This window comes from Paramisgurnus dabryanus, chromosome 9, assembly GCF_030506205.2.
Source record: "Paramisgurnus dabryanus chromosome 9, PD_genome_1.1, whole genome shotgun sequence".
Taxonomy (NCBI): domain Eukaryota; kingdom Metazoa; phylum Chordata; class Actinopteri; order Cypriniformes; family Cobitidae; genus Paramisgurnus; species Paramisgurnus dabryanus.
The window spans coordinates 24,335,770-24,349,842 of NC_133345.1; the positions used below are offsets into that span (position 1 = coordinate 24,335,770).

General features: G+C 38.8%; 1 long non-coding RNA gene across 1 annotated transcript; it reads right to left on the bottom strand.

Annotated features, from left to right (window-relative positions):
- Positions 1-861: 861 nt before the first annotated feature.
- On the bottom strand, positions 862-12,979 carry LOC135769270 (uncharacterized). Its single transcript, XR_010542399.2, has 3 exons — positions 12,720-12,979; positions 10,300-10,388; positions 862-1,396 (listed from the first exon to the last, which is right to left on the bottom strand). It is a non-coding gene; the product is annotated as an uncharacterized lncRNA (long non-coding RNA).
- Positions 12,980-14,073: the final 1,094 nt, after the last annotated feature.

The window sequence follows — 14,073 nt, forward strand, 5'->3', positions numbered from 1 at the left end:
ATAATTGACGACGGGCCATTGAATTCTAAGAAATTAATGCACACCCAAGATGCAACGAAGCGGAGTGCCGTTACACCATGGGTGTGCATTATTTTCAAATAATTTAAAGGACCGGAGTCAATTATTCCTCTTATACCACGGTTACCACAAACATTGCTCTTGGGCCTATTTTTAAAACATTTGAAGTTAGATGTGCGGTTATCAGAAATTATTGCATACCCATGGAACATTTCTCAGCCAATCAGAATACAGCATTCAACAGACCCGTGGTAAATACATATACCATGGGGCTGTTGAATGCTTTATTCTGATTGGTTGAGAAATGTTCCACAGGTATGCATTATTTTTTAATAAACGCACACCTGACTTAACGCACAAATGTCTTAAAATAACCATCAAACCGGAATAATTGACGACGGGCCATTGCATTTTTCGAAAATAATTTTCGCTTTGCGTCGTGCCGCATTACCACCTTGGGTAATATATATTTATATGTATGTCTTATTACCTGTCAGCTTTTATTATTTCTGTCCCCTTTAATTTTTTTTTTGTATATTCAAATAAATCCAGCTTTCCTTACATGCTGCGTTTTTAACATTTGTCAAAACATTTTTTTAAATATAAACAACACCGCAGTTTGATTGATATTAATTGGGATGCACAATCAAAAAACTAGATAAAAAAAAACGTTTGGTAACCAAACTCTTCCCTTTAAGGAATAATTGACGACGGGCCATTTAATTATTCAAAAATAATGTGCACCCAAGGTGACTTTGCGTCATGCCATTACACTGCGCGTGTGCACTCCATTAATTCAAAGGACCGTTATAACACGGTTACCAAAGACATTGACATTTGACAGGTTAGGTATGCGTTTTACAAAAAAAATCAACACCCGTGGAAAATCTCTCAACCAATCAGAATAAAGTTTTTTAACAGGCCCGTGGTGTAAAAAGTATAATGTATAGTGCATTTTGTACCATACAGCTCATATTTTGCTGATTTATAGACACCATTTTTGGTCATAATACATGGCAATACATGGAACAATGGGCACAAATGTGCAATCTGTTTAATGAAAAGCTCTTGGCTCTTTTAAATATGATAAAAAGGCTCATTTGTATCATACTTTCCCTTGTTTGGTCTGTGTATGGGTGCTATTTTAGATCTCTAATTTACCCACATACACTAATAGCCATCCTGGCTTTGGCTGTGAGTCTCTGATGTTTACAGTACTTTCCATCCTGGTTAACTGGTTAGCTTTGGCCACTTCTCAGATCCCTCTCAAACGGTCCCCATCCTGAGACGGTAATAACTAGCTCTCTGTGGCAGACGAAAGGTCCCTTTGTGTTCGAAAATGCCTTTCTTGCATGGCAGCCCACCAAAAATCACAGGCCTGCAAACAGGTGGTAAAGCATCTGAATAACAAATTAAGCTATGCTCTCACACGAGCCAACTCAACAAATTATTACAATGAATTATGACAGCACAATAACATCCAAAGGACTAATTTAAGTGTGAGGAGACAGTAGTGGTGTAAGCAAACTGATTTGCAGTTTAGAGAGGGTATACTATACAGAATGTGGGCTAACAGATGGTGTGGTTGGACAAACCTATGAATTATTTGCTTCTCTCAATCTTCAAAGCAATGGAACTTTACTAAAAACGAGTTTAGATTTACACTTCGCCGACTTCCTCTCTGTCAGTCTATCTGAAATAATTTGTTTAATCTGATCTTCAGCACATTCTTCGACACTCGCTGCCCTGTCTTTTCATGCCTGCTGCTTTTAAAGTTCAATTGTTAAATCAGAAATTCCTCTCATGAAGATACAATAATTATAGTGCTATTTGAGGTGTTTGAAGTGTCGTTGTTTGAGAAACAAGAGACCCAACATTTTTTGAGTTGACATCATTTTATGAATGCCTCTGTTGATATTATTGATTGTTTGTGGAGATATAGGAGACTGAGATTAAGCACATTTGATGCAAAAATATTTGATGAACGCATTTGTGCCAAGAGCATTTGGTTAATAACATTATCTCATTTTTGAGGGAGGTGGTGTTTAACAGCTTTTGCATCTGAGCTCCTCATTTTTTTGACCATTGTTTTTGACTGGTTATTTTTAAAGTTAACTTCTAGAGCTTAAAGGGAAACATATTTTTTTGAAAATATGCTAATTAGCTCCCCTAGAGTTAAACATTTGATTTTTACCGTTTTGGAATCCATTCAGCTGATATCCGTGTCTGGCGGTACCACTTTTAGCATAGCTTAGCATAATCCATTGAATCAGATTGGACCATTAGCATCACGCTAAAAAATAACCAAAGAGTTTCAATATTTGTTCAATTTAAAACTTGACTCTTTTGTAGTTACAATGTGTACTAAGAATTGTGTAATTAAAAATAGGGATTTTCTAGGCCAATATGGCTAGGAACTATAGCCTACTCTCATTCTGGCGTAATAATCAAGGACTTTGCTGCCGTAACATGGCTGCAGGAGGCGCAATGATATTACGCAGCGCCTGAAAATATTCCCCTTGGTAACTTTCAATAGCAGGGGATTATTTTCTGGCACTGCTTAATGTTATTGCAACTAAGGCAGCAAAGTCCTTGATTATTATTACACCAGAATAAGAGTATAGTTCCTAGCCATATCGGCTTAAATTTTTTTTGCAACTTTTAATTTTCTGTTGGTCTTAGTACACGATGTACCTAACTTATGCTAAAAGTGGTACCGCCAGACCTGGAGATCAGCTGAATGGATTCCAAAACTGTAAAAATCAAACGTTTACTCTAGGGGAGCTGAAAAATTAGCATATTGTCCCTTTAATTTGTAACTTTTAACCTGGAAAAATTCTTGAAGTCCCTGTAAAGTCAACGATGAAAATTGTTTCTAAACACATTACAAATGTTACAAATGTATTGCTGAAACATGCCACAAAGACTGTGAACTATGTAGTACTGAATTGCAAAGTAAGATCAATAAATAGTTTTTTACCTTTTCCGTGTTCAGGATTTTGTAGGCGGGCCTAAAATGGTGGCTCGTTGACACACTTAAGCCACCACGCATGGCACTGGCCCTAACACAATTACGAGCATTTATTCAGGTTGTAGCGGTATTTGAAAGTTGAGAAAGATAGCTTTCCCACAAATGGGCGTGGTTTCAGCACTGACAAAGGGACACACCCCCAACGTTTGAGAGCAGAGAATCCTGCCTATTTTTCTAACTTATTTTATTTATACGGCATTTTTCCATCATTTAAATTTGGTTGGGTGGTTAATAACACATTTTTATGTGGTGTATCAAACTCAAAACACATTTAATATCTGACTTTACAGGGAATTTAAAGTATCGGTCTATAAATTTAGTTAAAAGTGAAGAACTGCATATCTCTTAACATATTTTTTGTTGAGTCCTAATGATTTTTCCATTAGTGTTCTTCCATATTTATGCTATTTAATCTTGTTCTGGTGAAAAAACAGTATCTTGCTATTGTGGTAGTGTAGATTTAATATTTATTAAAAAAGCACCATGCAATAAAGAGGCATTTTGGGTTTTCTTTTTCACACTTCACCTGTGTAAAGTGATACACGATTTGGCAAAAATGTTGGGAAAATAAAATCCACCGGCTAAATACAAGTGCGAAAAATTTCACTTCCAATAAAATAGGATTTTGTGTGAAGTATGCGTGTGAAGTAATGGCATGCTGCGTGGATTTGTGTATGCGTGCATCATCATCCTCACCACAGATGGATGATAAATGGCTATAAAACAACTGAGGTGACACGTTCATTTTTTTTGAGAGGAAAATTATAATACTTGTGGTGTAGAAACAAACCAAAACACCACGGTCGTAAAGTATAAACTGAAAAGATGACACAAAGCACTGAACTAACAGGAAGTCAGGTTGGTTCTGCATAGCTTCCAAACAATAAAACAATTGCGTCCTGGAATGAGGATCAGATTAAATCAGTGTTTTTTTAGTCATGCATGAGAAATCAGTCAGCTTTGTGAAAACATTGTGGCCTTTCACCTGACAATCACGGTTGCATTTGCACCCAACATTCAACCATATTGCTCCTTCATAACCATCAAGTTAAAATCGCTAAAGGTCACGTATAGCGTCTTCATTATAAGCAAGAAAACTCTCAGAACAAATAAAGCCTTAAAAAGTGATTTCCGTGTCTTCTCCTTTACTCTCTTTGTATCTATGTTTACTAGGTAACAGGTGTGACCATATTGGAGAGATAGGCGATGTGATCTAAGATTACATACCTCACTAATGATGCGGTGACACAGCTGGGTTGCTGTGTTCTGTTCAGTCACGTACTTTTCATGTCACTAAGTGCTGGTTTCTTAGGGCCAAAAGATCAACGCACGCCCATTGGCTCTGTCCTTCGTTCCCTCTGGTCCTTTTATGTACAGATAGCCACTTCTCTATATTACAGGCTGGTTGTACGCCCACAGACCTCTGACTCAAATATTCCAACCACTGTTTTCAGTTCATTCATTATTTCCCAAGATATTATGTTTAAACTAGCCTCTTGATTAAACATCCTTGGAAAAAGGCCAAACTATTCACATAACAAAGCGATTCAACATTCTGCACATGATTCCTTTTTGTTTTCTTGGCTCTGCCGATCTCTAACTCAACCGCAGGCTTCAAGCGCTCACACACCTGATGCCTCAGGTGAGCAATAAATACTTTTCTAACAACCCTTTGGCTCCTAACTCAAGTTGCACAATCTGTGCGGCTATAAAGTTTTTTTTTTAAATGAATGCATGCTCCGTAATAAATAATGTCTGCTAAATATAGTCATGCTCGACTGCACGCTTGAGGGCCAGGGCGGTTAGTCCTCTGTTTGCCACCGTCCGAAGACTCAGACAAACTCATAAGTCATCGCTGCCCATCTTCAGGTGTGATGGAATGCGTCTCATATGTGGGTTAGATCTTAATGAGCCGTTTCGGAGAGACAGGCAGGTATACACACAAACAGTAGAGGCTGTCGGAAGTCGAGGCCAAATCACTATGCTAAAATTCATCATGATGACACCTCTCTTTGTGAGCCGTTGTCTGTTATCAAGTGTATTCTCTTTGCTTTCTTATCTGTTGCCAAAACAACAAGCAAGTCTGTGTTGAGAGATCAGTCCAGTCCCACATTCGGTGTATCTTTGTGCGTGTGTGTGCGTGCGAATCTGCAGTTACATGTTGTGCTTGTTTGACAGGGTTGGGTGTGTGTAGCATTATGGAGAGGGCGTATGAGCCTCCAGACTCACTGGCTTCACCTCTCTATGCTTCGAATAAGCCTGGTGTGAAAACACAAGTAATTCATCTCACCTGCTTTACCACATTTCAGTAGCTCTCATAAACACTTGTTTATATCTCGCCCCTCATCTCTATGCCCGTGCCAGAAAAAAGTTTCATCTACTATTAACAGAGCATGCAAATACTGACATGCGTTCATGCGTGTTTACCTTCCCATACATTGGTTAGATATATGGGGAAGTAGATCGAGAGATACCACTAATTTGCCTAGAGACTTTATTTTTTGTATTTTTTATATTAGTGGCCTTATTTACCTTATTTCTTTACTGTTTAAGGTCCTGACTGAGTTGTAACTATATGTGAGAATAACCCAGCCATCTGCTTTGGTAAACTATAAATACACTGTCAGAAAACTGGTTAAAAATGGTGCCTAGCTGTCATTGGAGTAGTAACCCTTAAAAAGGTATGTACCCAGGGCAGGACTTACCAGGGTGGAGGCCCCTGGGCTTGAATAAATTTTGGGCCCTACACTCTCAGAACAAAAGGTACAAAAGCTGTCACTAGGATGGTACCCTTTAAATGGGTCCTAATATTTACTCTTTAGGTACAAATATATACATTTGTTCCCATTACATGCACTCTTTAGGTACAAAGGTGTACTATTTGAAGAGTGTAAGTTATCTTCTGAGAGTGCACACATACAGTAAACAACCTAAAATAAAAAATATATCATAGAACTATATTTTAGGGAAGTTTCCCCACAGGGTTTAGATTAATCCAGCACTAGGCCTATTGCTATAGGTTATTATTAGGGCATTCAAGTAGTTTTTACAAACAAACCTTACAAAAAACATTACTGGTGTGCGTCTTGAGACAATGTTAAGATATATCAGTGCAAGATGTGTTTAAATTAAGACAGATCAAACATGCATTTTAGTCTGGGACTAGGATAAGACCTTACTAGGAAACTGCCCCTATATCTCTAAAGCAGAACATAAGCCCAGTCTAAAATTAAATCATGTATTTTTAGGGCTGTCACACATTCAAATTAATCATGCACATTAAAAAATACCCCATAACAACATTTAAAATCATTGTGTAATACTTAGCTTAAGAAAATAATAATAGTCTTGATAAACATTCACCTTATTACACACCATATAATGTTATAAACATAATCAACAAGTGTATTTTTTTGCAAATAGCGTACAAGGGGTGCAGTGTTTAAGAATGAAAAAGTAAAGATTTTAGGATGTTATTTAATAATTATGACAAGACCATCATGTAATATTAGACACCAAAAACCAAAGTAGAGAAGATGATCATTAATTAATTTTTGCGTCTGATATGAACGTAATACATTAAAACCTTGAACGTAGATATAAAAATGAACACTTTTCAGAAGTTTAAACTGTGATTCTGTTAGCAAACATGCTGAAAGAGAAACTACAGGAAAGTTAGGCTAGCTAGTGGATTATATCAAAAACCATCAGGACAACAACATGGCCATAATTTAGTGAATCCTCACCTCCAGATGAAGTAATAAACTGGACTGATGATTTAAATGTTGACATAGTCATATGTGCGTTGTTAACTCTCCGGATTTTGTTATGTTTCGTAGCTCTGCTTCACTCGTTTATTTCTCCACAGAAACTGTTTGTCGCGTGAACTGCAGACTGCGAACACCGCTTGGTGATGTCAAAGTACCGCGAGAGCGATTAGAAAGCAGACTTCTCTGTGTGATTTCTCGAATCGCTCTTGCGGTACTATGATGTAATTCTTTTTGCTGTTGTTGAACCACTAGAAAACACCCGTCTGCTTTACAATCACTTTTGCGCCGTGATAATTTGATTTCATATGATGATCGGATCGCGCAGTGCCGCATGAAGTCAAATGCACCAAATAGCCGACTGTATATGAGGTTAAACCCGCCAAAGTAGCAAGTGCAGCATGCGAATGGTGAGTGATTCAGATGTCAATTTATGAATGAAAGTGTCAAAGGTTTGTCACACACTGTTAAGTATCCTCACGCTTTTTTAAATGGGGATACGGAAATCCTTGACCATTACTAGTGGATATACTGCGTATACCGGCGTATCACGTAAGATTACAAACAAACAAGAAAAAAACTGAGTTACAAGACCATAGCCTACTCTAGTAATCTTTTTCATACTGAGCGCTTCATTTTCGCGTTGCTCTTTCTCATTATCTGTAAAGCTCATTCATGACTCGCATTTCGCGTATTCGCTATTGTACTAGCATCTATGGGTTTCAAAAGCAGTAAACTCAGCGCGTCATATTCAGCACCAAGATGACTGACATATATATATATTAACGAATTAAATGCAGCACCAAACAATTCTGCACCAACCAATAGGCTGTAAAAAAAATGAAAACGACTGAACAAATCAAACGAACGCAAGCAAGCACGGAGGCCCCTATTGGCCGAGGCCCCTGGGCTCAAGCCCACTCAAGCCCAATGGTAAGTCCGGCCATGTACCATTGAGGTACAGATATGTATACATTGGCTACCAATATGTAGTTTTGAGGTACTAATATGATCTCTTTAGTTACAAAGATGTACTTTTTAAAAGGGTACCATCCCAGTAACAGCTGGGGTTCATTTTTGCTAATAGTAAACTGACAGTCATTCTTACCTGCAAATAAGTTTCAAAGAGTACCTATTGTCGGTTTCACGTTTTTACATTTCCTTTGGTGTGTAAGTGTGTATTAGTACATGTTAACGATATGCAAAAGATTCAAACCTCAAAGTAAACGATGACGCGAGTTATCGTTTCCAACGTAAATCTCTTTTCTTGGACTACACACGGATTGTAGGCAATAGTTAACTTCCTGGGATTGGTGATGTAGACAAGACCGACATTATCATAATTCCCCCACTTCGGACTTAAGTTAACTCTTGTTAGCATTGCATTGTGACCGAATCTTTCAAACATGGTAAGGAGCGTCACATTTCTGGCTGACGTCAGAAGTATTCAGGCCAATCACAACGTACAGATTAGCTGGCCAATCAAGGACACAACGCTTTTCAAATCAATGAGTTTTGTACAAAATCAGTGCATTTCAGGAAATGAGTGAAATCTGGAGCTACAAAAATATACTTAACTTACGATTTACTTAACTTTTGTTTTATACTGTAACTTTTTTTAGGGCTGCACAACAACTAACCGCAAATAATCGTTTGTTGAATCAAAGTTTTTTTTTTACTTCATAAGTGTGTGTACTGTGTATAATAATGATCTATATATAAATAACTTACACATGCATGTATTAAAGACTCTCAGAAAAGGGTACAACAGTTCTTACTGGGGCGGTACTTTTTCAAAAAGTACACTTTTGTACCTAAAGGTGCATATTGGTACCTCAAAGGTATACATTGGTACAAAACAGCACATATTAGGACCTTTTTAAAAGGTACCATCCCAGTGACAACTTTTATACCCAGTGGCGGCTCGTGACTGCTTATCTGAGGGGCGCAAATTCAAAATATGTGTTCAGAGTGTCATGTGAACCATGAGCATCACGTGTTTTGTCAAAATATGTTCCTGCTGCACACGCATTAAAACCGTTTATGATAAGAGACGCTCATATTCACAAAATACACACAAGACACTATCTTAACAGTAAACTCTGATTACGCATGAGATCATGCGAGTATCTGACAAACCGAGCGTCTCTTTTATTCTAAACCCTTTAGACGTGTCTGCAGCAAACACTAATTTGACAAGACATGTGATGCACACAAGTTCACTCGATGCGCCAAACACATATTTTGAAATTACGAACGACACACATGACGGGCTACATACATGTTGTGACCAACTTCGCATCGTGCGCCCTCGAAAAAAGAAGTCACCGGCCGCCACTGTTTGTACCTTTTTTTTCTGAGAGTAGGGTGACCATACGTGCCATTTTCTCTGGACATGTCCTTTCCAAGATTTCCGATGTGTCCTCTGAAGGTCACATTGGTCGACCGCATACGTCATTGAGGTTTAAAGGTAGGGAAAGAGATTTGATCCTGAAACATTTTTAGTTATGCTGGTTAAAAATCTCCTCACATTCTGATAGCAATCACTGTGTTAAGTTGTTTAAATGTATTTGTAGAAATGTATGTCATCTGTGAAAGGCGTAGGACCAAAAAATTTTCAACCAATCATAGATTTCGGTCCGAACGGACGTTTCCTTTTTTGTCCCTCATACGTAAGCGTAATTTCAATGCACACCGCACAGCGAGTCCACGCAGACACCATACGTCATCGGTGCGTTCACGTGCACTCACCTCCTGTCTGTAAACAGCGAGAATGGCAAACTTTTCTGCTGAATTGACAACCTACACAGGAGCCACAAAACGAAAGACATCTTTTATAACAACAACAGCAAAAACTGCCTGGATCAGCAAAGAGCAAAAACCCAAATTAACATCTGCAACTTTACTGCTTTACTACAAGATGAAAACAGCTGCAGGAGGCAAAGGGTCTGAAAGGGTCATTGCACTGTTTATTTTGGTAAGGTAGGTACGCGATATGTTTGTACTGAGATGGATTCAGATATTCTACTTTGATGAAACGTTGTGTTGCTTATGAAATTTGTGTTCGTTTACGGATAAGCGTAACGATATAGTTACTACGTCTACACAACCAAAAGTGTGCTTTAACTAATTCTGATGTAAACCAATTGTTTATATTGGTTATTTTGGAAATGTTATTCAATTTGTACTGCAAAGTTTTCTCACTGGTGAATGAGACATGAGATGTGGACGTCTGATTTGTGCGTGTTCATGTGTTTTGAAAGAGGCGTGACTTTGGATGGCGATTTGACTTGAGGGTGGGATCGTGATTTCATTGCTAGGCGGCTACCGTTAGCATTTTTCAAAATGTGAAACCATACCTTTAATATTTCAGATTGTATTTCAGAAAAGCATCCGCTAATTTTTAAAGTAAGAATAAAACAACAATGATTGTATGAGAAATAAATCTGAATTTTATAATGTTTTTAACTGAAATGTAATTACCTTGATGACGTATGCGGTCGACAAATGCGACTTCCGGAGGACACCCCGAAATCCTGGTCTGGGGAAAATGGCACGAATGGTCACCCTATCTGAAAGTGTACCAAAAAACCCACCATAATAACAAGCATACTTTTGGAGTGACACAAAGATGTCTGGAAAGTAAATACTGACTTCTATTTCCTTTCATATTTTTATGAATTTGGATTACGTTCACCATAAGAAAAGTGAAAGACACATCTCTGTTGGCTGTGACTGGAAAATAAATCTTAAGACAACGGTTTGTTACACATCGTAAGTGTATAATAAGCGGCTGTCACAGGTCAGGAATGTGTAATCGCCACTGGCATTAGTTTTAATTGCACCGTAAGGTCTCAGATGAGTGACGACTGATAGACTGGAGATGAAAGATGAAGCAAAACCGAACTTAACACAAGCGTCAATCAAGAGAAAACAGAAATCCCTTATGAAAACACAGTTAAGAGAGACTATAAGCAATCAAAACAGATGCTTTGGCGTGATAAAACAGGTTAGCGTTTTGATGTGATGTGTAATTTTCCTTTGTGGTCCAGAGAGATAATAAAGGTTTTCACCTTGACATTACTGATGACTGAAAAGACAAAGCCTAACACAATAGGCCCTTGTAATTGTGTTATGACCGGGAAGTAACCAGATCAGACAGGGGATATCTGCAGGTGCCTATGGTTAAGAGTCTGGCACCTGGCAACATGGTTTGTTATGTATAGTTATTCAAAACTATCATTAATTGTGATCTTGTTTTTCTTTCATCTGCATTGGAGTTTGATTCTTTGCGCAGTTATATGTGAAACACTGGTAATAAGTTATTTTTGGGATTTAATGTTTTCTATTAAAGGGATAGTTGTAGAAATATCCATATTTAAAACTTTATTAACGAAAATAAATACCTTCCGGTAGCGCTGCCATCTTAGACTCCTCTGTATTCAGGAGAGAGTATTAGCGTAGTGTACGCACTTTTCTTAGTGACGTGACAAATTTGGAGGGCGGGGGTACAGAGCAGCAGCAGAGTAGCCTCCATAGGCTGCGTAAGCTCTCATCCTGAATGCGGACGCAACTAAGATGGCGGCGGATTTATTTTCGTTAATAAAGTTTTAAATATGGATATTTCTACAACAACACCGCGTGGATTACCCTCAGAAGACCTTTGTTTATCATCCTGGAGCCATTTGGATTTAATTTGTGAAGGATGGACGCACTTTTTTTGGACTTGAAGGTCGCGGACCCCGTAACATTACATTTAATCAACTGAAAGATCTAAAACATTTTCTAAATATCCGAAAATGTGTTTGTCTGAAAAACAATGGACATATGCAACTCGGACAGCTTGGGGGTGAGTAAATCATGGGTTTAATATCATTTTTGGCCGAACTATCCCTTTAAAGGTCACGTTCTTTCTGATCCCATTTTCTAAACCTTAGTTAATGTGCAATGTTGCTATAAAATGATAAAGCTCAAAGTTCACTGCCAGGCGATATATTTTCTTTACAGAATTCACCTTTCAAAGGCTACGGGGAACGGCTGGTTGGGACTACAGCCCTCTACTTCCTGCTTTAATGACGTCACTAGAACAGTTTTTTGACTAAGCTCCGCCCACAGAAATACGTCAGTCGCCAGCTAAGCTAACGGCAAGCTAAGCTGCTATCGAATCACAACACACTAAACAAACTACACAATCAGAACTCGATACGTATTTCCGAAGGAGGGACTTCATAGAATAAGGAAGACATCAGCCCGTTTTGAGGACAGTGAAAACAGCACTTTACAGATAATTAAATTGTCTAAAAAAAACTCTTTTTTTTACACGTGAAACATGAACACATGTTATATTGCGCACAATCAAAGCTTCAAAAACACAGAAAGAACGGGACCTTTAAAAAATCATCCTACATTGTGTGAAAATATAACCTTTATATCTTTAATATTCATTTTCATATTTTTTTCATATTCATATTCATATTCATTATCTTTAATATTCATTTTTAATATTTCACAGCAGGGTTACATATTAATTTCCAAGTTTATATTTTAGTCTAATAGAAATAAACGATCGAACACTTGATCCATCCTAGCCACAATCTCCCCCACACTGCCATGAAAGCTGCTATCTCTGCCCACCCTTGCCCTTCTGGCCTGAAGGATTTATTGGTGAGCTGCTCCCAAAAGTCCCTTTAAACCAAACGTCCTCCATGTTCTTTAGTCAGCCCACACACGCTTGCTCTGTCAGCCTGGCGTTTATTGCCCCGCCTGAACGTTTCTTTTAGTTCAACCTCCTACGTCCCAGCCAGCCGAGCTTTATTTACGATCATCGCCCAATTATAGCCATTACATACCGTGTCGTACATGACAATTAATAAGGGGAGAATTATGAGGGCAACAAGACTCACCTGTAAATACCCACTAAAGAGAGACCTCAGCCTGCTAATCCTTCAGAAAGAGGCCGTGGTTGGCTGGTGTATTCGGAGCTTGCGTCTCTGGTGCAGTGAGATATCCGAGCTCTTTCCATTAGTCTACCGCAGCGCACTGAGAAAGCACAACCCTATTTCATGCCAGCTCCCAAATAGTGTGGAGAATTTGCGAGGCAGTTAGTGGCCGTCATTAATATCCACCCGGGCCCAGGCTGACAGCTGCTGATTGGAATGGAGAGCCCCTGTAAAGCAGACAGCTACAAATTTCCCTGACAGCTCGGCGTCCATTACCCACAGTCAGCTGCCAAAACAGCAGTAATAAGAGATGCAGGGAGAGAGGCTGTGTTTGCCGCTCTCTATCACACACCATGTCCAAACATATACTGACTTCAACCTATTCATTTATATGCCCTCGTCACTAAAAGTTAGAATATACAGTAGTTGATAAGGGTTAGTGTGGTGTTATTCAGAAACAAGCTGAGGAGGTATTTGGCCTTGGTTTGGTGTATTGACACTGCTGAAATGTCTGAGGGTCACCCTGTACACTTTTACATGGATCCACAGATATTATCACACTATCAGGTTATGGATAGATTGCATGCATGTGTCCATGAATTCAAGGAGACTGTAGGGTTTAGGTGGATTACTACCAAGCAGTCTATATAGAATAACACCCAAAACACCACAAGGGATTAGGGTGGCATGTGCGACAGGGCCATGACTGCCAATGATGAACCTTAAACTAACCACCAAGCAAATTAGTCATTATTGTGATGAACTCTGCATAAGCGTAAGACTGATTAATTTGTCACGGTTGATCCACTTGCATCCCAACACTGCAGATTGATGCAAGATATTTGGGTCACTTAACTATAGGCAAGTCCTAAAACAGAGGTGACAGTGTGTTAAAATGCCAGCTGCAGTCTCATCCACACATATACGTAGTAGGGCATAATGTGTGTGTGTCTGTCTAAGGTGAAACTGAAATTAGATTCAGGCCGGCGCGACATATCTCATAACGCCACGGGTAAAGATATTTCAGGATTGTTATTTTATTCCAGAGGCCTAACTGCAATATTAACACCTACTACCTTTCTGTCAGGCACCTAGCGTACACACGCACGGATAGCCTCGCTTGTTTGTATATGCACATTAAAACTCATAGTCAAGATACACAAGCGCCCCTCCCTCTATCTCGCCCACAACCGTGCTGTAATTTTTCCACCAAGCAACAGGACAACTGGAAGCTCAGGGTGCAATATTTTACAGCTTCCTTTTATTGCATCTCCTCCCCTGCCAGTCTTACCCCCGTCAGCAATAAAACACTCCATAA